Genomic DNA, 25,772 nt, shown 5'->3' on the forward strand with positions numbered 1-25,772 from the left:
ATGCCTTTTTCCCTCAGGATCCGGCGTTCAACCGCCATGCCGTCAAACGCAGCCGCGGTAAGTCTTGAAACAGACAAGGCCCCTGCAGTAGCAGGTCCTGTCTTAGAGGTAGAGGCCACGGTTCGTCCGTGAGCATCTCTTGAAGTTCCGGGTACCAAGTCCTTCTTGGCCAATCCGGGACCACGAGTATAGTTCTTACTCCTCTCCTTCTTATGATTCTCAGTACTTTTGGTATGAGAGGCAGAGGAGGGAACACATACACTGACTGGTACACCCACGGCGTTACCAGAGCGTCCACTGCTATTGCCTGAGGGTCCCTTGACCTGGCGCAATATCTGTCCAGTTTTTTGTTTAGACGTGACGCCATCATGTCCACCTTTGGTTTTTCCCAACGGTTTACAATCAGGTGGAAGACTTCTGGGTGAAGTCCCCACTCTCCCGGGTGAAGGTCGTGTCTGCTGAGGAAGTCTGCTTCCCAGTTGTCCACTCCCGGAATGAACACTGCTGACAGTGCTATCACATGATTTTCCGCCCAGCGAAGAATCCTTGCAGCTTCTGCCATTGCCCTCCTGCTTCTCGTGCCGCCCTGTCTGTTTACGTGGGCGACTGACGTGATGTTGTCCGATTGGATCAACACCGCCTGACCCTGAAGCAGAGGTTTTGCTTGACTTAGGGCATTGTAAATGGCCCTTAGTTCCAGAATGTTTATATGAAGAGATGTTTCCATGCTTGACCACAAGCCCTGGAAATTCCTTCCCTGTGTGACTGCTCCCCAGCCTCTCAGGCTGGCATCCGTGGTTACCAGGATCCAATCCTGAATGCCAAATCTGCGGCCCTCTAGTAGATGAGCACTCTGCAGCCACCACAGGAGAGACACCCTTGTCCTTGGCGACAGGGTTATCCTCTGATGCATCTGCAGATGCGATCCGGACCATTTGTCCAGTAGATCCCACTGAAATGTTCTTGCATGGAATCTTCCGAATGGAATCGCTTCGTAAGAAGCCACTATTTTTCCCAGGACCCTCGTGCACTGATGCACTGAGACCTGGCCTGGTTTTAGGAGGTTCCTGACTAGCTCGGATAACTCCCTGGCCTTCTCCTCCGGGAGAAACACCTTCTTCTGGACTGTGTCCAGAATCATTCCTAGGAACAGTAGACGTGTCGTTGGAATCAGCTGCGATTTTGGAATATTTAGAATCCACCCGTGCTGACGTAACACTACCTGAGATAGTGCTACTCCGACTTCTAACTGTTCCCTGGATCTTGCCCTTATCAGGAGATCGTCCAAGTAAGGGATAATTAAAATGCCTTTTCTTCGTAGAAGAATCATCATTTCGGCCATTACCTTGGTAAAGACCCGAGGTGCCGTGGACAATCCAAACGGCAGCGTCTGAAACTGATAATGACAGTTTTGTACTACAAACCTGAGGTACCCTTGGTGAGAAGGGTATATTGGGACGTGGAGATAAGCATCTTTGATGTCCAGAGACACCATATAGTCCCCTTCTTCCAGGTTCGCTATCACTGCTCTGAGTGACTCCATCTTGAATTTGAACCTTTTTATGTAAGTGTTCAAGGATTTCAGATTTAAAATTGGTCTCACCGAGCCGTCCGGCTTCGGTACCACAAACAGCGTGGAATAATACCCCTTTCCTTGTTGCAGGAGGGGTACCTTGATTATCACCTGCTGGGAATACAGCTTGTGAATGGCTTCCAAAACTGCCTCCCTGTCGGAGGGAGACTTTGGTAAAGCAGACTTCAGGAACCGACGAGGGGGAAACGCCTCGAATTCCAGTTTGTACCCTTGCGATACTACCTGTAGAATCCAGGGATCCACTTGCGAGTGAGCCCACTGCGCGTTGAAATTCTTGAGACGGGCCCCCACCATATCTGAGTCTGCTTGTAAAGCCCCAGCGTCATGCTGAAGACTTGGCAGAAGCAGGGGAGGGCTTCTGCTCCTGTGAAGCGGCTGCATGGTGCAGTCTTTTTCCTCTTCCTCTGCCCCGGGGCAGAAAAGAGTGGCCTTTTGCTCGCTTGTACTTATGGGAACGAAAGGACTGAGTTTGAAAAGACGGTGTCTTTTTCTGCTAATGTGGAGTGACCTGGGGTAAAAAGGTGGATTTTCCAGCCGTTGCCGTGGCCACCAGGTCCGATAGACCAGCCCCAAATAACTCCTCCCCTTTATACGGCAATACTTCCATGTGCCGTTTGGAATCCGCATCCCCTGACCACTGTCGCGTCCATAACGCTCTTCTGGCAGAGATGGACATAGCACTTACTCTTGATGCCAGGGTGCAAATATCCCTCCGTGCATCACGCATATATAGTAATGCATCCTTTAAATGTTCTATAGTTAACAAAATATTGTCCCTATCCAGGGTATCAATATTCTCAGTCAGGGAATCCGACCATGCGACTCCAGCACTGCACATCCAGGCTGAGGCGATTGCTGGTCGCAGTATAACACCAGTATGTGTGTATATACTTTTTAGGATATTTTCCAGCCTTCTATCAGCTGGTTCTTTGAGGGTGGCCGTATCAGGAGACGGTAACGCTACTTGTTTAGATAAACGTGTGAGCGCCTTATCTACCCTAGGGGGTGTTTCCCAACGCGCCCTAACCTCCGGCGGGAAGGGATATAATGCTAATAATTTTTTAGAAATTAGCTGTTTTTTTATCGGGGGAAACCCACGCTTTTTCACACACCTCATTTATTTCCTCTGACTCAGGAAAAACTATTGGTAGTTTTTTCTCACCCCACATAATACCCTTCTTTGTGGTACTTGTAGTGTCAGAAAGGTTTGTCGACCCACTGAGGTAACGGGCGTTTTAGCGCCCCTGACGGTGTCTGAGACGCCTGGACAGGCACTAATTGATTTGCCGGCTGTCTCATGTCGTCAACAGTTTTTTGCAAATTGCTGACATTATCACTTAATTGTTTAAATACAATTATCCAGTCAGGTGTCGACTCCCTAGGGGGTGACATCACCAACACAGGCAACTGCTCCGCCTCCACATCATTTTCCTCCTCATACATGTCGACACACGCGTACCGACACAGCACACACACCGGGAATGCTCTGATAGAGGACAGGACCCCACTTAGCCCTTTGGAGAGACAGAGGGAGAGTCTGCCAGCACACACCCAGCGCTATATATATATATATACAGGGATAACCTTATATAAGTGTTATTCCCTTATAGCTGCTGTTATTATCGTTATTTGCTGCCAAAAATGCCCCCCCTTCTCTTTTTTACCCTGATTCTGAAGCAGGACTGCAGGGGAGAGTCAGGGAGCCGTCCTTCCAGCGGAGCTGTGAGGGAAAATGGCGCTTGTGTGCTGAGGAGATAGGCTCCGCCCCTTCACGACGTCCTTATCTCCCGCTTTTTTGTGTAAAAATGGCAGGGGATTAAAATACATCCATATAGCCCAGGAGCTATATGTGATGTATTCTTTTTGCCACCTAAGGTATATTGTTATATTGCGTCTCAGGGCGCTCCCCCCCAGCGCCCTGCACCCTCAGTGACCGGAGTGTGAAGTGTGCTGAGAGCAATGGCGCACAGCTGCGGTGCTGTGCGCTACCTTAGACTGAAGACAGGATGTCTTCTGCCGCCGATTTCACCGGACCTCTTCGTCTCTTCTGGCTCTGTAAGGGGGACGGCGGCGCGGCTCCGGTGACCCATCCAGGCTGAACCTGTGATCGTCCCTCTGGAGCTAATGTCCAGTAGCCTAAGAAACCCGATCCACTCTGCACTCAGGTGAGTCCGTTTCTTCTCCCCTTAGTCCCACGATGCAGTGAGCCTGTTGCCAGCAGGACTCACTGAAAATAAAAAAACCTAAACTAAACTTTTATTCTAAGCAGCTCAGGAGAGCCACCTAGATTGCACCCTTCTCGGCCGGGCACAAAAATCTAACTGAGGCTTGGAGGAGGGTCATAGGGGGAGGAGCCAGTGCACACCACCTGATCCTTAAGCTTTTATTTTGTGCCCTGTCTCCTGCGGAGCCGCTATTCCCCATGGTCCTTACGGAGTCCCAGCATCCACTAGGACGTCAGAGAAATATAATTGTGCGACCACACTAACACGAAAACTTGCAAATGCTAATTAGTCATCAGGGGTGCGAACACAGACACCCGAATTTACTCTGAAAAGCAAATGCGAGTTTGGAACTGAATTGCAATTCACAGTGTGAATCGGGCTCACGGGACCAAACTCACACCTAATTGTATTCCCCCAAGTTGTGCAACTGGCTGACGCAAGTGACAAGCACCAGCTGACCATACCAGACATGATGTCGACATGTACACAAGGTTGACACGGACATATGAACATTGCGAAGGTTGACAATGGGATTTCCTGTACACGGTTAGTTTAAGCCCAACACTAACCGCAGCCTAACCCAACCTAGACCTAACCCTAACATCGGGTGCGGACACTGCAGCTGGTCAGTGGTGCAATAATTTACTGTGTGTGTGATTTGTGTTACTCATCCCATCTGCACACTACCACACCGTGCAATGCTGCTCACCCCTGAGATATGGCCCAGCAGGTACACACCGGATATGTTATGTTGTATGAGGACATGGATTAGCAGTGGTTCTTTAGCCACATTCTCTACACTAAAACAGCACAAACTACACAACCCCATACATCCTACATCTTATACCGGCTGGTGTGTGTGTACAGGGTCGTCCCTGGCAGGGACCGGAGGATACAGCATATACCGGCTGGTGTGTGTGTACGAGGCCATCGCTGGCAGGGACCGGAGGATACAGCATATACCGGCTGGTGTGTGTGTACGAGGCCATCGCTGGCAAGGAGTGGAGGATACAGCATATACCGCCTGGTGTGTGTGTACGAGGCCATCGCTGGCAGGGAGTGGAGGATACAGCATATACCGGCTGGTGTGTGTGTGTGTGTGTGTGTGTGTGTGTGTGTGTACGTACGAGGCCATCGCCGGCAGGAACCGGAGGATACAGCATATACCGGCTGGTGTGTGTGTACAGGGTCATCGCTGGCAGGAACCGGAGGATACAGCATATACCGGCTGGTGTGTGTGTGTACGAGGCCATCGCTGGCAGGGACCGGAGGATACAGCATATACCGGCTGGTGTGTGTGTACGAGGCCATCGCTGGCAGGGACCGGAGGATACAGCATATACCGGCTGGTGTGTGTGTACGAGGCCATCGCTGGCAGGGACCGGAGGATACAGCATATACCGGCTGGTGTGTGTGTACGAGGCCATCACTGGCAGGGACCGGAGGATACAGCATATACCGGCTGGTGTGTGTGTGTGTACGTACGAGGCCATCGCCGTCAGGAACCGGAGGATACAGCATATACCGGCTGGTGTGTGTACGGGGCCATCGCTGGCAGGGACCGGAGGATACAGCATATACCGGCTGGTGTGTGTGTACGAGGCCATAGCTGGCAGGGACCGGAGGATACAGCATATACCGGCTGGTGTGTGTGTACGGGACCATCGCTGGCAGGGACCAGAGGATACAGCATATACCGGCTGGTGTGTGTGTACGAGGCCATCGCTGGCAGGAAGTGGAGGATACAGCATATACCGGCTGGTGTGTGTGTACGAGGCCATCGCTGGCAGGGACCGTAGGATACAGCATATACCGGCTGGTGTGTGTGTACGAGGCCATCGCTGGCAGGAAGTGGAGGATACAGCATATACCGGCTGGTGTGTGTGTGTGTACGGGACCATCGCCGGCAGGGACCGGGTGACACCATGAGGGAATTACGACACCTACATGCACTGTGATCTAGGAGCAGAACTTCCAGTTTCATACTAAGAAACAGAACATGTTCCCGTATGAGGTGGTGGCTGGAGCTCTTGTGTAAGAACAGAATGTAGCTCCCCAAGCCAGACAGACTTTCACACACTACAGGGTATAAGCAGGGAGGGGGTAAGCCAGAGGCAGGGTATAAGCAGCATAGACTTTATCCTGAGCACTGATAACTGCTGATGAACTAAAAGCACCAGCATGCTGCAAATTAGACAATGGCACAAAATACATAAGTTGCTCAACACAGGTTTGCCACATCTGAAAGTGCAAGAATGAAATAAAATTCAAACTATAAATCAAATAAAGCTAAGGTGTGTGTGGGGGCGGGGGGGGGGGGGATTGAAGAGGCTGCTTTTCATTGACACTTATGAGAGCAGAAAACAAATGCAGTGAGTACCAAATGCGCTACAGACCATCAGACCTCCACAGAGGAGCCCCGCACCACAGGCTGCGGGACACCAGCCTCCTTGGTGGAACGTACTGTAATTTATAGCCATAGGGGGTAATTCGGAGTTGTTCGCTCGTTGCCGATTATCGCAACGGAGTGATTAAGGTGAAAAAGCGCATGCGCATGGTACGCAGTGCGCATTCGCTAGGTATTTTAGCACAAAACTTAGTAGATTTACTCACGTCCGAACGAAGAATTTTCATCGTTGTAGTGATCGTAGTGTGATTGACAGGAAGTGGGTGTTTCTGGGCGGAAACGGACCGTTTTCTGGGAGTGTGCAGAAAAACGCAGGCGTGCCAGGATAAAACGCAGGAGTGTCTGGAGAAACGGGGGAGTGTCTGGGCGAACGCTGGGTGTGTTTGTGACGTCAAACCAGAAACGAAACTGACTGAACTGATCGCAGTGTAGGAGTAAGTCTCGAGCTACTCAGAAACTGCTAAGAATTTTCTATTCGCAATTCTGCTAATCTTTCGTTCGCTATTCTGCTAAGCTAAGATACACTCCCAGAGGGCGGCGGCCTAGCGTGTGCAATGCTGCTAAAAGCAGCTAGCAAGCGAACAACTCGGAATGACCCCCATAGTAATAAGTACATTCTTCTCATGCAGGCTATAGGAGAGAAAGGCTGTGATTACTGCAGGACAGAGAAGTCTTGTGGATCACCCTATACTTATCTTCTCTTATCCAGCAATGAAGTATTATTTATTTAGTAACAGTTTCTTATATAGCGCAGCATATTCCGTTGCGCTTTACAATTAGAACAACAATTATAGAACAAAACTGGGTAAAAACAGACAGACAGACAGAGGTAGGAAGGCCCTGCTCGCAAGCTTACACTCTATGGGTGAGTAGTCTTCTAAATGCCAAAAGGCCTGCAGCTCCATCAGTATACAGTATACAGACACATGAATCCATGCACACAGATTACACACCTCACCACCAGTGACTGCAGCTCCATCAGTATACAGACGCATGAATCCATGCACACAGATTACACACCTCACCACCAGAGACTGCAGCTCCATCAGTATACAGTATACAGACGCATGAATCCATGCACACAGATTACACACCTCACCACCAGTGACTGCAGCTCCATCAGTATACAGTATACAGACGCATGAATCCATGCACACAGATTACACACCTCACCACCAGTGACTGCAGCTCCATCAGTATACAGTATACAGACACATGAATCCATGCACACAGATTACACACCTCACCACCAGCGACTGCAGCTCCATCAGTATACAGTATACAGACGCATGAATCCATGCACACAGATTACACACCTCACCACCAGTGACTGCAGCTCCATCAGTATACAGTATACAGACGCATGAATCCATGCACACAGATTACACACCTCACCACCAGTGACTGCAGCTCCATCAGTATACAGTATACAGACACATGAATCCATGCACACAGATTACACACCTCACCACCAGCGACTGCAGCTCCATCAGTATACAGTATACAGACGCATGAATCCATGCACACAGATTACACACCTCACCCCCAGCGACTGCAGCTCCATCAGTATACAGTATACAGACGCATGAATCCATGCACACAGATTACACACCTCACCACCAGCGACTGCAGCTCCATCAGTATACAGTATACAGACACATGAATCCATGCACACAGATTACACACCTCACCACCAGTGACTGCAGCTCCATCAGTATACAGTATACAGACACATGAATCCATGCACACAGATTACACACCTCACCACCAGTGACTGCAGCTCCATCAGTATACAGTATACAGACGCATGAATCCATGCACACAGATTACACACCTCACCCCCAGCGACTGCAGCTCCATCAGTATACAGTATACAGACACATGAATCCATGCACACAGATTACACACCTCACCACCAGTGACTGCAGCTCCATCAGTATACAGTATACAGACGCATGAATCCATGCACACAGATTACACACCTCACCCCCAGCGACTGCAGCTCCATCAGTATACAGTATACAGACACATGAATCCATGCACACAGATTACACACCTCACCACCAGAGACTGCAGCTCCATCAGTATACAGTATACAGACACATGAATCCATGCACACAGATTACACACCTCACCACCAGTGACTGCAGCTCCATCAGTATACAGTATACAGACGCATGAATCCATGCACACAGATTACACACCTCACCCCCAGCGACTGCAGCTCCATCAGTATACAGACGCATGAATCCATGCACACAGATTACACACCTCACCACCAGCGACTGCAGCTCCATCAGTATACAGTATACAGACACATGAATCCATGCACACAGATTACACACCTCACCACCAGCGACTGCAGCTCCATCAGTATACAGTATACAGACGCATGAATCCATGCACACAGATTACACACCTCACCCCCAGCGACTGCAGCTCCATCAGTATACAGTATACAGACGCATGAATCCATGCACACAGATTACACACCTCACCACCAGCGACTGCAGCTCCATCAGTATACAGTATACAGACGCATGAATCCATGCACACAGATTACACACCTCACCACCAGTGACTGCAGCTCCATCAGTATACAGTATACAGACACATGAATCCATGCACACAGATTACACACCTCACCACCAGCGACTGCAGCTCCATCAGTATACAGACACATGAATCCATGCACACAGATTACACACCTCACCACCAGAGACTGCAGCTCCATCAGTATACAGTATACAGACGCATGAATCCATGCACACAGATTACACACCTCACCCCCAGCGACTGCAGCTCCATCAGTATACAGTATACAGACGCATGTATCCATGCACAGATTACACACCTCACCACCAGTGACTGCAGCTCCATCAGTATACAGTATACAGACACATGAATCCATGCACACAGATTACACACCTCACCACCAGAGACTGCAGCTCCATCAGTATACAGTATACAGACACATGAATCCATGCACACAGATTACACACCTCACCACCAGAGACTGCAGCTCCATCAGTATACAGTATACAGACGCATGAATCCATGCACACAGATTACACACCTCACCCCCAGCGACTGCAGCTCCATCAGTATACAGTATACAGACGCATGAATCCATGCACACAGATTACACACCTCACCACCAGCGACTGCAGCTCCATCAGTATACAGTATACAGACGCATGAATCCATGCACACAGATTACACACCTCACCACCAGTGACTGCAGCTCCATCAGTATACAGTATACAGACACATGAATCCATGCACACAGATTACACACCTCACCACCAGCGACTGCAGCTCCATCAGTATACAGTATACAGACGCATGTATCCATGCACACAGATTACACACCTCACCACCAGTGACTGCAGCTCCATCAGTATACAGTATACAGACACATGAATCCATGCACACAGATTACACACCTCACCACCAGTGACTGCAGCTCCATCAGTATACAGTATACAGACACATGAATCCATGCACACAGATTACACACCTCACCACCAGAGACTGCAGCTCCATCAGTATACAGTATACAGACGCATGAATCCATGCACACAGATTACACACCTCACCCCCAGCGACTGCAGCTCCATCAGTATACAGTATACAGACACATGAATCCATGCACACCGATTACACACCTCACCACCAGAGACTGCAGCTCCATCAGTATACAGTATACAGACGCATGAATCCATGCACACAGATTACACACCTCACCCCCAGCGACTGCAGCTCCATCAGTATACAGTATACAGACGCATGAATCCATGCACACAGATTACACACCTCACCACCAGTGACTGCAGCTCCATCAGTATACAGACGCATGAATCCATGCACACAGATTACACACCTCACCACCAGCGACTGCAGCTCCATCAGTATACAGTATACAGACGCATGAATCCATGCACACAGATTACACACCCCACCACCAGCGACTGCAGCTCCATCAGTATACAGTATACAGACACATGAATCCATGCACACAGATTACACACCTCACCACCAGCGACTGCAGCTCCATCAGTATACAGTATACAGACGCATGAATCCATGCACACAGATTACACACCTCACCACCAGCGACTGCAGCTCCATCAGTATACAGTATACAGACGCATGAATCCATGCACACAGAGCTTACACACCTCACCACCAGCGACTGCAGCTCCATCAGTATACAGACGCATGAATCCATGCACACAGATTACACACCTCACCACCAGCGACTGCAGCTCCATCAGTATACAGACGCATGAATCCATGCACACAGATTACACACCTCACCACCAGCGACTGCAGCTCCATCAGTATACAGACACATGAATCCATGCACACAGATTACACACCTCACCACCAGCGACTGCAGCTCCATCAGTATACAGTATACAGACGCATGAATCCATGCACACAGATTACACACCTCACCACCAGTGACTGCAGCTCCATCAGTATACAGTATACAGACACATGAATCCATGCACACAGATTACACACCTCACCACCAGTGACTGCAGCTCCATCAGTATACAGTATACAGACGCATGAATCCATGCACACAGAGCTTACACACCTCACTACCAGCGACTGCAGCTCCATCAGTATACAGTATACAGACGCATGAATCCATGCACACAGATTACACACCTCACCACCAGCGACTGCAGCTCCATCAGTATACAGTATACAGACGCATGAATCCATGCACACAGATTACACACCTCACCCCCAGCGACTGCAGCTCCATCAGTATACAGACGCATGAATCCATGCACACAGATTACACACCTCACCACCAGCGACTGCAGCTCCATCAGTATACAGTATACAGACACATGAATCCATGCACACAGATTACACACCTCACCACCAGTGACTGCAGCTCCATCAGTATACAGTATACAGACGCATGAATCCATGCACACAGATTACACACCTCACCACCAGTGACTGCAGCTCCATCAGTATACAGTATACAGACGCATGAATCCATGCACACAGATTACACACCTCACCCCCAGCGACTGCAGCTCCATCAGTATACAGACGCATGAATCCATGCACACAGATTACACACCTCACCACCAGTGACTGCAGCTCCATCAGTATACAGTATACAGACGCATGAATCCATGCACACAGATTACACACCTCACCACCAGCGACTGCAGCTCCATCAGTATACAGTATACAGACACATGAATCCATGCACACAGATTACACACCTCACCACCAGCGACTGCAGCTCCATCAGTATACAGTATACAGACGCATGAATCCATGCACACAGATTACACACCTCACCCCCAGCGACTGCAGCTCCATCAGTATACAGTATACAGACACATGAATCCATGCACACAGATTACACACCTCACCACCAGAGACTGCAGCTCCATCAGTATACAGTATACAGACGCATGAATCCATGCACACAGATTACACACCTCACCCCCAGCGACTGCAGCTCCATCAGTATACAGTATACAGACGCATGAATCCATGCACACAGATTACACACCTCACCACCAGTGACTGCAGCTCCATCAGTATACAGACGCATGAATCCATGCACACAGATTACACACCTCACCACCAGCGACTGCAGCTCCATCAGTATACAGTATACAGACGCATGAATCCATGCACACAGATTACACACCCCACCACCAGCGACTGCAGCTCCATCAGTATACAGTATACAGACACATGAATCCATGCACACAGATTACACACCTCACCACCAGCGACTGCAGCTCCATCAGTATACAGTATACAGACGCATGAATCCATGCACACAGATTACACACCTCACCACCAGCGACTGCAGCTCCATCAGTATACAGTATACAGACGCATGAATCCATGCACACAGAGCTTACACACCTCACCACCAGCGACTGCAGCTCCATCAGTATACAGACGCATGAATCCATGCACACAGATTACACACCTCACCACCAGCGACTGCAGCTCCATCAGTATACAGTATACAGACGCATGAATCCATGCACACAGATTACACACCTCACCACCAGCGACTGCAGCTCCATCAGTATACAGACACATGAATCCATGCACACAGATTACACACCTCACCACCAGCGACTGCAGCTCCATCAGTATACAGTATACAGACGCATGAATCCATGCACACAGATTACACACCTCACCACCAGTGACTGCAGCTCCATCAGTATACAGTATACAGACACATGAATCCATGCACACAGATTACACACCTCACCACCAGTGACTGCAGCTCCATCAGTATACAGTATACAGACGCATGAATCCATGCACACAGAGCTTACACACCTCACTACCAGCGACTGCAGCTCCATCAGTATACAGTATACAGACGCATGAATCCATGCACACAGATTACACACCTCACCACCAGCGACTGCAGCTCCATCAGTATACAGTATACAGACGCATGAATCCATGCACACAGATTACACACCTCACCCCCAGCGACTGCAGCTCCATCAGTATACAGACGCATGAATCCATGCACACAGATTACACACCTCACCACCAGCGACTGCAGCTCTATCAGTATACAGTATACAGACACATGAATCCATGCACACAGATTACACACCTCACCACCAGTGACTGCAGCTCCATCAGTATACAGTATACAGACGCATGAATCCATGCACACAGATTACACACCTCACCACCAGTGACTGCAGCTCCATCAGTATACAGTATACAGACGCATGAATCCATGCACACAGATTACACACCTCACCCCCAGCGACTGCAGCTCCATCAGTATACAGACGCATGAATCCATGCACACAGATTACACACCTCACCACCAGTGACTGCAGCTCCATCAGTATACAGTATACAGACGCATGAATCCATGCACACAGATTACACACCTCACCACCAGCGACTGCAGCTCCATCAGTATACAGTATACAGACACATGAATCCATGCACACAGATTACACACCTCACCACCAGCGACTGCAGCTCCATCAGTATACAGTATACAGACACATGAATCCATGCACACAGATTACACACCTCACCACCAGCGACTGCAGCTCCATCAGTATACAGTATACAGACACATGAATCCATGCACACAGATTACACACCTCACTACCAGCGACTGCAGCTCCATCAGTATACAGTATACAGACACATGAATCCATGCACACAGATTACACACCTCACCACCAGCAACTGCAGCTCCATCAGTATACAGTATACAGACGCATGAATCCATGCACACAGATTACACACCTCACCACCAGCGACTGCAGCTCCATCAGTATACAGTATACAGACACATGAATCCATGCACACAGATTACACACCTCACCACCAGAGACTGCAGCTCCATCAGTATACAGTATACAGACACATGAATCCATGCACACAGATTACACACCTCACCACCAGTGACTGCAGCTCCATCAGTATACAGTATACAGACACATGAATCCATGCACACAGATTACACACCTCACCCCCAGCGACTGCAGCTCCATCAGTATACAGTATACAGACACATGAATCCATGCACACAGATTACACACCTCACCACCAGTGACTGCAGCTCCATCAGTATACAGTATACAGACACATGAATCCATGCACACAGATTACACACCTCACCACCAGAGACTGCAGCTCCATCAGTATACAGTATACAGACACATGAATCCATGCACACAGATTACACACCTCACCACCAGTGACTGCAGCTCCATCAGTATACAGACACATGAATCCATGCACACAGATTACACACCTCACCCCCAGCGACTGCAGCTCCATCAGTATACAGTATACAGACACATGAATCCATGCACACAGATTACACACCTCACCACCAGTGACTGCAGCTCCATCAGTATACAGTATACAGACGCATGAATCCATGCACACAGATTACACACCTCACTACCAGCGACTGCAGCTCCATCAGTATACAGTATACAGACACATGAATCCATGCACACAGATTACACACCTCACTACCAGCGACTGCAGCTCCATCAGTATACAGTATACAGACACATGAATCCATGCACACAGATTACACACCTCACCCCCAGCGACTGCAGCTCCATCAGTATACAGTATACAGACACATGAATCCATGCACACAGATTACACACCTCACCACCAGTGACTGCAGCTCCATCAGTATACAGTATACAGACGCATGAATCCATGCACACAGATTACACACCTCACTACCAGCGACTGCAGCTCCATCAGTATACAGTATACAGACGCATGAATCCATGCACACAGATTACACACCTCACCACCAGTGACTGCAGCTCCATCAGTATACAGTATACAGACGCATGAATCCATGCACACAGATTACACACCTCACCACCAGAGACTGCAGCTCCATCAGTATACAGTATACAGACACATGAATCCATGCACACAGATTACACACCTCACCACCAGAGACTGCAGCTCCATCAGTATACAGTATACAGACGCATGAATCCATGCACACAGATTACACACCTCACCACCAGTGACTGCAGCTCCATCAGTATACAGTATACAGACACATGAATCCATGCACACAGATTACACACCTCACCACCAGAGACTGCAGCTCCTGCACAATCAGAGCAGCGCGGTCACCTCCAGCCTTCTGGTGAGTCACAGAGTTTCCAGGCTGAAAGAGGAAGCTGGGTGATGCTGCAGCACTGTCAGTCCCTCCATCCCAGGGGCACCAGGGACCGCCCAGGAGGGTGATCCGGACGTGACCTTGCTGCGTGACTGTGGCCCGGTCAATGTCAGATGGGCATTATATCAGCTGTACGGAGACTAGGATTTATAATCATCCACCCAGGTGACTAATTACTCCCGGGCACTGCCCATCACAACGTACCCCCCATCCCATACACAGGATCAGCCACGGTGTCCCTATACCACTAAGGAGCCAGACCCCTATCTTGTCTTAATGTGGTCTGGGGGCCGTTATGAATAACATTACAATATATACTATAGTACAGTAACCTGCGGCACTCCACCTGCTGTGGAACTACACATCCCAACATGCCCTGCCACAGTGTTGCCGTTAGATCCTGTTTAGACTGTGGCAGGACATGCTGGGATGTGTAGTTCCACAGCAGCTGGAGTGTATGTTATTCAAAATGTTAAAGGAACGCCCTTGTTTTTCCCCTGGCCCAATTTCTGCTTTTTCTCATTTGTTCTCCCTTCATTTTCCACAAATGAAGACTCTTTGTAAATGGTGTCAGGAACAGCTTGCAGAGTCAGCTGCGCTGATGAGAGGTGGAACGGAGACATAAAACATTCTGCACACACAGAACATACAGGGGAAATACACCAATCTGCAGTAACCAGTATCAGACAAGAGAACGATGGCTGCAATTTCATCACACAGTCACAGCTGCCCCGAGGCGTAGGAAACAGGCACCTGTATACAGGGAAACACAGTCACAGCTGCCCCGAGGCGTAGGAAACAGGCACCTGTATACAGGGAAACACAGTCACAGCTGCCCCAGGGGCATAGGAAACAGGCACCTGTATACAGGGAAACACAGTCACAGCTGCCCCGAGGCGTAGGAAACAGGCACCTGTATACAGGGAAACACAGTCACAGCTGCCCCGAGGCGTAGGAAACAGGCACCTGTATACAGGGAAACACAGTCACAGCTGCCCCGAGGCGTAGGAAACAGGCACCTGTATACAGGGAAACACAGTCACAGCTGCCCCAGGGGCATAGGAAACAGGCACCTGTATACAGGGAAACACAGTCACAGCTGCCCCGAGGCGTAGTAAACAGGCACCTGTATACAGGGAAACACAGTCACAGCTGCCCCGAGGCGTAGGAAACAGGCACCTGTATACAGGGAAACACAGTCACAGCTGCCCCGGGGCGTAGGAAACAGGCACCTGTATACAGGGAAACACAGTCACAGCTGCCCCGAGGCGTAGGAAACAGGCACCTGTATACAGGGAAACACAGTCACAGCTGCCCCGGGGCGTAGTAAACAGGCACCTGTATACAGGGAAACACAGTCACAGCTGCCCCGAGGCGTAGGAAACAGGCACCTGTATACAGGGAAACACAGTCACAGCTGCCCCGAGGCGTAGGAAACAGGCACCTGTATACAGGGAAACACAGTCACAGCTGCCCCGGGGCGTAGGAAACAGGCACCTGTATACAGGGAAACACAGTCACAGCTGCCCCGAGGCGTAGGAAACAGGCACCTGTATACAGGGAAACACAGTCACAGCTGCCCCGAGGCGTAGTAAACAGGCACCTGTATACAGGGAAACACAGTCACAGCTGCCCCGGGGCGTAGGAAACAGGCACCTGTATACAGGGAAACACAGTCACAGCTGCCCCGAGGCGTAGGAAACAGGCACCTGTATACAGGGAAACACAGTCACAGCTGCCCCGAGGCGTAGGAAACAGGCACCTGTATACAGGGAAACACAGTCACAGCTGCCCCGGGGCGTAGGAAACAGGCACCTGTATACAGGGAAACACAGTCACAGCTGCCCCGAGGCGTAGGAAACAGGCACCTGTATACAGGGAAACACAGTCACAGCTGCCCCGAGGCGTAGTAAACAGGCACCTGTATACAGGGAAACACAGTCACAGCTGCCCCGGGGCGTAGGAAACAGGCACCTGTATACAGGGAAACACAGTCACAGCTGCCCCGAGGCGTAGGAAACAGGCACCTGTATACAGGGAAACACAGTCACAGCTGCCCCGAGGCGTAGGAAACAGGCACCTGTATACAGGGAAACACAGTCACAGCTGACCCGAGGCGTAGGAAACAGGCACCTGTATACAGGGAAACACAGTCACAGCTGCCCCGAGGCGTAGGAAACAGGCACCTGTATACAGGGAAACACAGTCACAGCTGCCCCGAGGCGTAGTAAACAGGCACCTGTATACAGGGAAACACAGTCACAGCTGCCCCGAGGCGTAGGAAACAGGCACCTGTATACAGGGAAACACAGTCACAGCTGCCCCGAGGCGTAGTAAACAGGCACCTGTATACAGGGAAACACAGTCACAGCTGCCCCGGGGCGTAGGAAACAGGCACCTGTATACAGGGAAACACAGTCACAGCTGCCCCGGGGCATAGGAAACAGGCACCTGTATACAGGGAAACACAGTCACAGCTGCCCCGAGGCGTAGTAAACAGGCACCTGTATACAGGGAAACACAGTCACAGCTGACCCGAGGCGTAGGAAACAGGCACCTGTATACAGGGAAACACAGTCACAGCTGACCCGAGGCGTAGGAAACAGGCACCTGTATACAGGGAAACACAGTCACAGCTGCCCCGAGGCGTAGGAAACAGGCACCTGTATACAGGGAAACACAGTCACAGCTGACCCGAGGCGTAGGAAACAGGCACCTGTATACAGGGAAACACAGTCACAGCTGCCCCGGGGCGTAGGAAACAGGCACCTGTATACAGGGAAACACAGTCACAGCTGCCCCGGGGCGTAGGAAACAGGCACCTGTATACAGGGAAACACAGTCACAGCTGACCCGAGGCGTAGGAAACAGGCACCTGTATACAGGGAAACACAGTCACAGCTGCCCCGGGGCGTAGGAAACAGGCACCTGTATACAGGGAAAAACAGTCACAGCTTACTGCAGCCAATAGGTGCAACATCTGCACAGCGGGCAATCAGTATTTACCTGTCTAGTGCAAGTTACAGACTGAAATCCAGGCTCTGATTGTCCCTTTAGTTTACAGTCAATCTAGCACAGGCCTGGCCAACCTGTGTCTCTCCAGCTGTTGTGAAACTACAAGTCCCAACATGCTTTGCCAACTAGAGGGAGGGTACGCTGGGACTTGTAGTTTGAAAACAGCTGGGGAGCCGCATGCTGGCCAGGCCTGATCTAGCGCCTAAATGCAACGTTAATAAGTACAGAATGCCCCTACGTAGGACTGACGGACAGTGGCAGAACCCGAATAACATCCAATATACTTTCGCAGTGATGGCCAACCTTGACACTCCAGCTGTTGTTGAACTACACATCCCAGCATGCCCTGCATCAGTGAATGGCCAAATAGCAAAACTGTAGCAGGGCATGCTGGGATGTGTAGTTCAACAACAGCTGGAGTGTCAAGGTTAGCCATCACTACCTTACAGCAAAAGTCTAACAATGTAACCAAGAGATCAGTAAATGAATAACTACAATATACACTGCAGATGACAGGGAAGAAACATAGATACATCACCTTACACTGCACTCCGATCATACACTTCCACCCCCGGGCGCAGGATGGAAGGAGCGGAGCCGGTGACTTGTGCACACGTAACGTTACACGGAGGATAGAACAGGCTGGTGTAGTCATTACATGTATGAATGAAGAGGAATCCTCCTCCCCAGCCTGTGTCACATGAGCTGACCTCACACTTCCCTGTGCACTCTGATCAGCTGACTGGTCACCTGACTGCTGTGCACACATCATTGTGGCTGGGAATTTAAATGCATAATGGTAGTGATAGCATTGGGTGCATTACATGGGCTGATGCACTTCCCTGTCCCAGGGCTGGAGAGGGACACGGCTAATGACACAGGCAGATACTTATGAGCCACCAAACACATGCTCCATTAACTCCTCCAGCACAACACAACACATACATACGCTCTAAGGCTGGCTATACACTGCACGATAATTAAGGGGCATGCAAGAGAAGAAACATAAAAAATAAGAACCCGGAAACACTAACAGAGACTTAAAGCACAAGTCTTGTACACTATTTAGCCATCAGGCTGCATGACGTAGGCTTGGCTGACAGCACCACCGTCCAACAGACCCAACGATTGATTTTGTTAGGCATAAATACTTGTCAATCAGTTGCACAATGGGTGTAATTCAGAGTTGATCGCAGCAGCAAATTTGTTATCATATGGGCAAAACCATGGGGGGTAATTCAGACGTGATCGCTCGCTAGCGTTTTTTTACAGTCCTACGATCAAGTCGGAACTGCGCATGCACCGCAATGTGTGGGCACAAAGCGGATCGTTGCTGGGCGATGGGTTTTAGGAAGAATCCATTCGCACAGCCGTTCGGAAGGAGATTGACAGGAAGAGGGCGTTTGTGGGTGTCAACTGACCGTTTTCAGGGAGTGGTTGGAAAAACGCAGGCGTGTCCAAGCGTTTGCAGGGCGGGTGTCTGACGTCAATTCCGAGACCGGACAGGCTGAAGTGATCGCAGCGGCTGAGTAAGTTCTGGGCAACTCAGAAACTGCACAAAGGTTTTTTTGTACCGCTCGGCTGCACATGCGATCGCACATTTGCACAGCTAAAATACACTCCCCGGTGGGCAGCGACTATGCGAACACAGGACTGCAAAAAACAGCTAGCGAGCGATTGGGTCTGAATTACCCCCCATGTGCACTGCAGGGGGGCCAGATGTAACATGTGCAGAGATAGTTAGATTTGGATGGAGTGTGTTCAAACTGAAACCTAAATTGCAGTGTAAAAATAAAGCAACCAGTATTTACCCTGCACAGAAACAATATAACCCACCCAAATCTAACTCTCTCTGCACATGTTACATCTGCCCTACCTGCAGAGTGCATGGTTTTGCCCAAATGCTAACAAATTCGCTGCTACGATCAACTCTGAATTACCCCCAGTGTCTGGCCGGGCATTTAAATTGTGATGTGATTGTCGGCGGTTCCTGCCGCCAGCATAACGGAATCTGCAGGGCGGATGTAATATCGGCCTTACACGTGAGCCAATGCAGTAAACAAGAGATCGTTCATTCAGTCTACAAACGATATATCACATAGTGGGGGGAATTCAGATGCGGTTGGGGTTGCTTTGTGTGCCGCAAATACTGTTTATCAGTACTTTGATGCTGATCCTGCACATGTGCAGACTGTCAGTGTCTGATGCCGTTTGGGCTGGAATGGCCTCCATTACTCCAAACAGAGGTGTGCTGCCCTCATTTGGGGGGAGGGAATAGGCCAGGATCTCTGTCAGAGGACGGCAATTCCTGACCTCTTGGTAGGTGTTGTGGCGGCCGGCTTGCGCAGCCGGCTGATGGTGCTGGGGAAGATCCGATACTGTGCCGATAACTACTCCGACCAGATCTGAATTAGCCCCGGTGTGTACTCAGCATTAGACTGAGGGATTATATATAACTGCTACAAAAATATATCTCAACAAGTTATCTGGCCAGGCCTCTCAAAATAACGCATGGGCAATGGTAACGTGCCATGATGATGGGCCTACTTCAGATATGACTGCAGCATCAAATTTGCGCGCTAATTTCCAAAACCATGTGTCCTGCAAGGGGGGGGGCAGATGTAACATGTGCAGAGAGTTAAACTAGGCACACACTGGCAGATTTTTTATTTTATTTTCTCAGTTTCCAATTTTCTGCCACGCTGCATTTGCATATGTCGCCAACAAGGAGGATGATATAGTGACTGGAAAACACAGGAAATATGGGCAGATTATTGAGAACCCACACACACTGCTAGATATCGGGAGATTGTGGCTGAGATTTTTGGTCTGGGACGATAAATCGGAAAATCGATCGTTTGGGTGTGTGGGCAAGATTTTCCTGAATTATCTGCAAAATGCTAACACAATCGTTCGTACACACTATATGATAAATCAGGCCGATGTCCCAATTACTGGCAAATCAGCTCAATAATTGTATAGTGTGTACACACCTTGAGATTTGGGTGGGGTGTGTTCAAACTGAAATCTAAATTGCAGTGTAGAAAGAAAGCAGCCAGTATTTACCCTGCACAGAAACAAAATAACCCACACAAATCTGTACACACGGCGAGAAATATCTGCAAGATTATGACTACACACAGTCAAAATCTTTAGGAAAGTTAGTGTAAATCACAGGGTGTTAGTCAGCTTGCGATCCCGATTCGATCCCGATGCGCGCTCCCGTGTGGTCGGTATCGTAGGGCTAGATACTGTGTCGGCAAGTCGATCTTGACTATTTACTGTACTATCTAGTACAAAATATAGTCAAAATCGCACATAGAGCCCAATTCACACCTGATCACTAGGGTGCGTTTTTTGCATCCCTGCGATCAGGTAGTCGCCGCCTACAGGGGGGAGGGGGAAATCGCTGTGCAGGGGTGCGATCGCATGTGCAGGAGAGCAAACAGTAGTTTCTGCAATCTCTGCACAGCCCAGGACTTACTCTTCCAGTGCGATGATCGGGGCCGGAGATGACGTCAGAAACCCTCCTTCCAAACGTCTGGTCCCTCCTGCATTTCTCCAGACACTCCCTAAAAATGGTCAGTTACCACCCACAAACGTCCTCTTCCTGTCAGTCACCTTGTGATCGCCCGTGCAGTCACTTTCCTCGCACCATCCAGTCGCTGACTGGCGCTCCCCGTCGCTGGGGACCGACGCACCTGCGCATTGCAGTGCATACACATGTGCAGTTCACACCGGATCGCCCGCTGAACGAAAACGCAGCCTAGCGATCAGGTCTGAATTAGGTCCATAGACAAAATCTGTACTATCTGGGCTCTGGGGGAGTTTAAGGGAAATCGCATTGTCAACATCGGACATAGCAAGGATCTCAGCGTGTGTACACACCTTTACTCTCTGCACATGTTACATCTGCCCCACCTGCAGTGCACATAGTTTTGCCCGTTAGCTAACAAATTTGCTGCTGCGATCAGATCTGAATTAGGGATGGCCATCGGTGGGTTATCCTTCGATTGTACCATCGGTGGATAACCTCAATGGTGGGAAATCATCTGTAAGGGAACCTTCAATGGTTTTCCCCATCGATGGTCACCATTATTTTATTATTGAGCTAGACGCGGGCCAATCAGGACCCGGAGGTGTGGCTTCATGGGAGTCAGGGGCGGGGCTATGCTCCACGTCCCTGACATCCTGGAGAAAAAAAATGTAAAAAAATATTTGATAGCTCTTTATCATCGATGGCGGGAAACAATCTGGTTCTTCCCCATCGATGGTAAAAGTAGTTACCATCGGTCATAGAACATCGATGATTTGAATTACCGATGGTCATCCCTAATCTGAATTACCCGCGATGTCCCTTAATGTGGATGGTGCTGTGAAAACGGTGAGGAAACAAATATGTCAAAATACAAGCGTATATAATTTTTTTTTATTTAAATACTTTTTTATTTCAATTGAAGCTTATCAAAGATTCACAACAAGGTACATTGATAAACATGGTTGATAAAATCTATCACATGAACATTGATCCGTCATGTATTCAAGACAAGTTAACATAATAGTCTATTATTAGGACAGAGTACAGTAAATATCATAGCAAGGTTTCCTTCAAGTATGGAAAACAAATGAAATAGAATGAGTCCGGATCTATGCCCACACCCATACCTACACCCACTTCCCCCTATGATAGGGTGTCTCAGTCCCCTTTAAACTAACCGGCCACGAACGAAACTGGAGGGTCCTGTTCATAGATTCTAGTTTCGTACCATAAAGTATTACGGAAACATTTCCATACTTGTTCCTTTAATGGGTGGGATAGGGTTTCTATGTAGCTTTCCCATGTTTCAAAAAATCTTTCAGTGAACTTTTCCTTTTGTAGGGAAGCCTCCAGCCATTCCATCCTGAAAATGTGAAAGATTTTCCCTAGAAAAAGTGATAGTGGTGGGGCAGAGGGCTGTATCCACATTTGTAAAATGCATTTTTTGGCAGCTGCCGAGATCATCATCAATAATTTTTTTACGCCCTGTGCCATCCTAGTGCCTTCCGGCATCATACCAAATATTGCCCATTCAGGAGTGAGCGGTAAATAGTTTACTAGGTGTTGGGTAACATATTTCCATATTTGGAGCCAGAATCTCCGGATTATAGGGCATTCCCATAGACAGTGGAACAGCTCAGCTCGTTGATTACCACATCTAAGGCAGGACGCGTTTTCCAATAAACCCATTAGGTGTCTACGGTGTGGTGATAGGTATGTTCTGTGCCATATGTTTAAAAAAAAGTTCAGTGTAGGATGCAGCAGGTATCAGCCTGATGGACAACTCACGTATATAATTTTTTAATACAAATGGATAAAGGAGAAAACAAAATGGCCACCGCAGCTTATGCAGCATTCTCAGTGACTTGCTGTATTTATAATGTCCCATCCTTCCCCTTAGTGCAGCTCGGGGGACATTTAAAAATGGCTTCTGAGGTGGGTGTGAGCGGAAGATGCCAGTGCAGCTTACTGGTCTGTGAGGTGACAAACCCATAGGCCAGTGTTTTTCAACCACTGTGCCGTGTCACACTAGTGTGCCCTGAGCAGTCTCCAGGTGTGCTGCCATAGAAGCATAGCCACGCCCGTCAGTATTTTGCCACTACTGAGGCCCTGGAATGATTAATACTGGTGGTTGCAGAGCCAGTTCTAATTTTGGGCCCGGGCAGTGTTGGGCTCTTCTGGCTTTCTCAGATGTGGCTCAGATGTTACCTATGGAGCAGCTGCAACATGACATCCTAGGACAGGCAACTAACTGCACCATGCATCACCATTATATTTCAATGTGCCTTGGCAATATTTAAATCTTGTTCATTGTGCCGCGAGTTGTAAAAGGTTGAACATTTCTGCCATAGGCTGTATGTGAAATGCACCTTCCCCTGTGACCCCCTACTCAGGAACATGAGGTAAGGTAGAGCCTTTCCTGTCATACTAACGTATAAACCAGAGTTATAACTATATAAAGTCTATGAAAAATACAAAGAATATATAAGAAATATCTTCTTTGTATTATTCTAATCATTTTTATAGTCAAAACTTTGGAGCAAAAAGTCTATGGCAGGTGAGGAAGTGCCAACCCCCCGCCTGCCTACCATCTCCACACATCTCTGATCAAAACTCACCAAATTTCCAGCAGTATATACCGCTGCACCTGTGTATAATGCCCACATGTATATACCGCTGCACCTGTGTATAATGCCCACATGTATATATTGCTGCACCTGTGTATAACGCCCACATGTATATACCGCCCACATGATCCCTTGGGCTCATATTTTGTGTAAGTCTGACTTTTGTACTAGCCAGTGCCTCCTGAGTCATTTACCTCACCGCACGTCCCTGGAACACAGCTATATATTACCGCCACTGGGGCAGATCTCTTATATTGGGATGCGGTCAGGATACAGACAAGCGGAAATCTGATGGTAAGTACTGGGGTTTGGGGGTGGTAGGTCAGAGTTAGGATTAGGGTTAAAATACTTACTGCGATCCGTCAGGATTCTCACTGTCAGAATGATGAGAGAGAGAGAGAGAGAGAGAGAGAGAGAGAGAGAGAGAGAGAGAGAGAGAGAGAGAGAGAGAGAGAGAGAGAGAGAGAGAGAGAGAGAGAGAGAGAGAGTTCAGTGACTAAAGATGTGGGTTGGACTTGAAAAAAAAAAAAAATCTCATTCAAGAGCTGTTCCTTGCAAAACTACAATTGATCCATTAACACAGCACACAAAACTATTTGTGAAATGCCGTTCCCCTTTAGGAGCTGTGTCACATGGGAGACAGTAATGTGTATACAACGGTTTCCTGTAAGGACTGGCGTACAAGACTTCTTCATATAGGCTGCAAAACGTGAATCACCACCGGAGAACTCTGGGCAATGAGACACGTTCCTTGGACCCACGCGGTAATATACGTGGAGGTACGGCCGGCCTAGATCACTATTGGCGCCGACACAATCAAGAAACGACAAAGTCAGATGCAAAACGGTTTTAAAAAATAAAAAATGGCCAAAGAGCGTACGACAAAGACCTGTCGATATACTGACTTATGTTACCTACATTTCTTTTCATGTATTTGCCTAACGCATAAAATTCTCCTCAAACAACCTGACGCAGTACTGAGCCATGTCATCGCCTAATACCCACACTGACATAAAGAAAAGGAGCAGCATTTATTGCCGCGTTATACCATGTGACCATTAAAAGTCACAGATAATAATACATGTCAGTGAAGAGCGATACAACCCCTGCGCCAATCATACAGCGTGCACCGCCACCCCCGGGATATGGCATATAAGTCATCAGCGGGATTTAAATGTGAATGAACTATATAGTATTATCCGCCACTGAGGCGTATATACCACCAGCTCTCCCCGTCTGTACACAGTGCCGGAGCATCTTTCCTATAGAGTCCCAGGGACTGCAACGGGAAACTGCACAGGCAGCCGGAGCCATTATCCCCGCGGATGACCGCTCTGCCATCCATTCATTCCCTCATAGATGAAGGCCTATTGTACGTGGGGGGGAAACACTGTCGTAATCTCCCCTCCCTTCAGCCCCTGGTCATCCTTCCCCAAAGCTGCAACCTCACTGACGGTGCAATCGTGCAACGTATTTCCATAGCAGGACCACAAAATAGGCTTATTATTAACACTGAGCAGCAAAGGGGGCCCTACGTACAAAAAAATTATAATTAATTAGGGTTATGCACCAAGCAAAAACATATATATATATATATATATATATATATATATATATATATATATATATATACACACACACATATAT

The 25,772-nt window shown here is 48.8% G+C and overlaps 1 protein-coding gene across 3 annotated transcripts in view; it reads right to left on the reverse strand.

Annotated features, from left to right (window-relative positions):
- ATP6V1A (ATPase H+ transporting V1 subunit A) overlaps nt 1–25,772 on the reverse strand; it is a 54,095-nt gene that overhangs the window by 27,812 nt on the left and 511 nt on the right. Inside the window, exon 2 of one of the 3 annotated variants that reach the window (XM_063956797.1) lies at nt 24,479–24,499. The exons of the other annotated variants lie outside the window; for them this stretch is intronic. The gene's annotated coding sequence lies outside the window, so the exon portion shown is untranslated. The remainder of the gene's footprint in view (nt 1–24,478; nt 24,500–25,772) is intronic. 3 annotated transcript variants of the gene reach the window in all.

This window comes from Pseudophryne corroboree, chromosome 2, assembly GCF_028390025.1.
Source record: "Pseudophryne corroboree isolate aPseCor3 chromosome 2, aPseCor3.hap2, whole genome shotgun sequence".
NCBI classification, from domain to species: Eukaryota; Metazoa; Chordata; class Amphibia; order Anura; family Myobatrachidae; genus Pseudophryne; species Pseudophryne corroboree.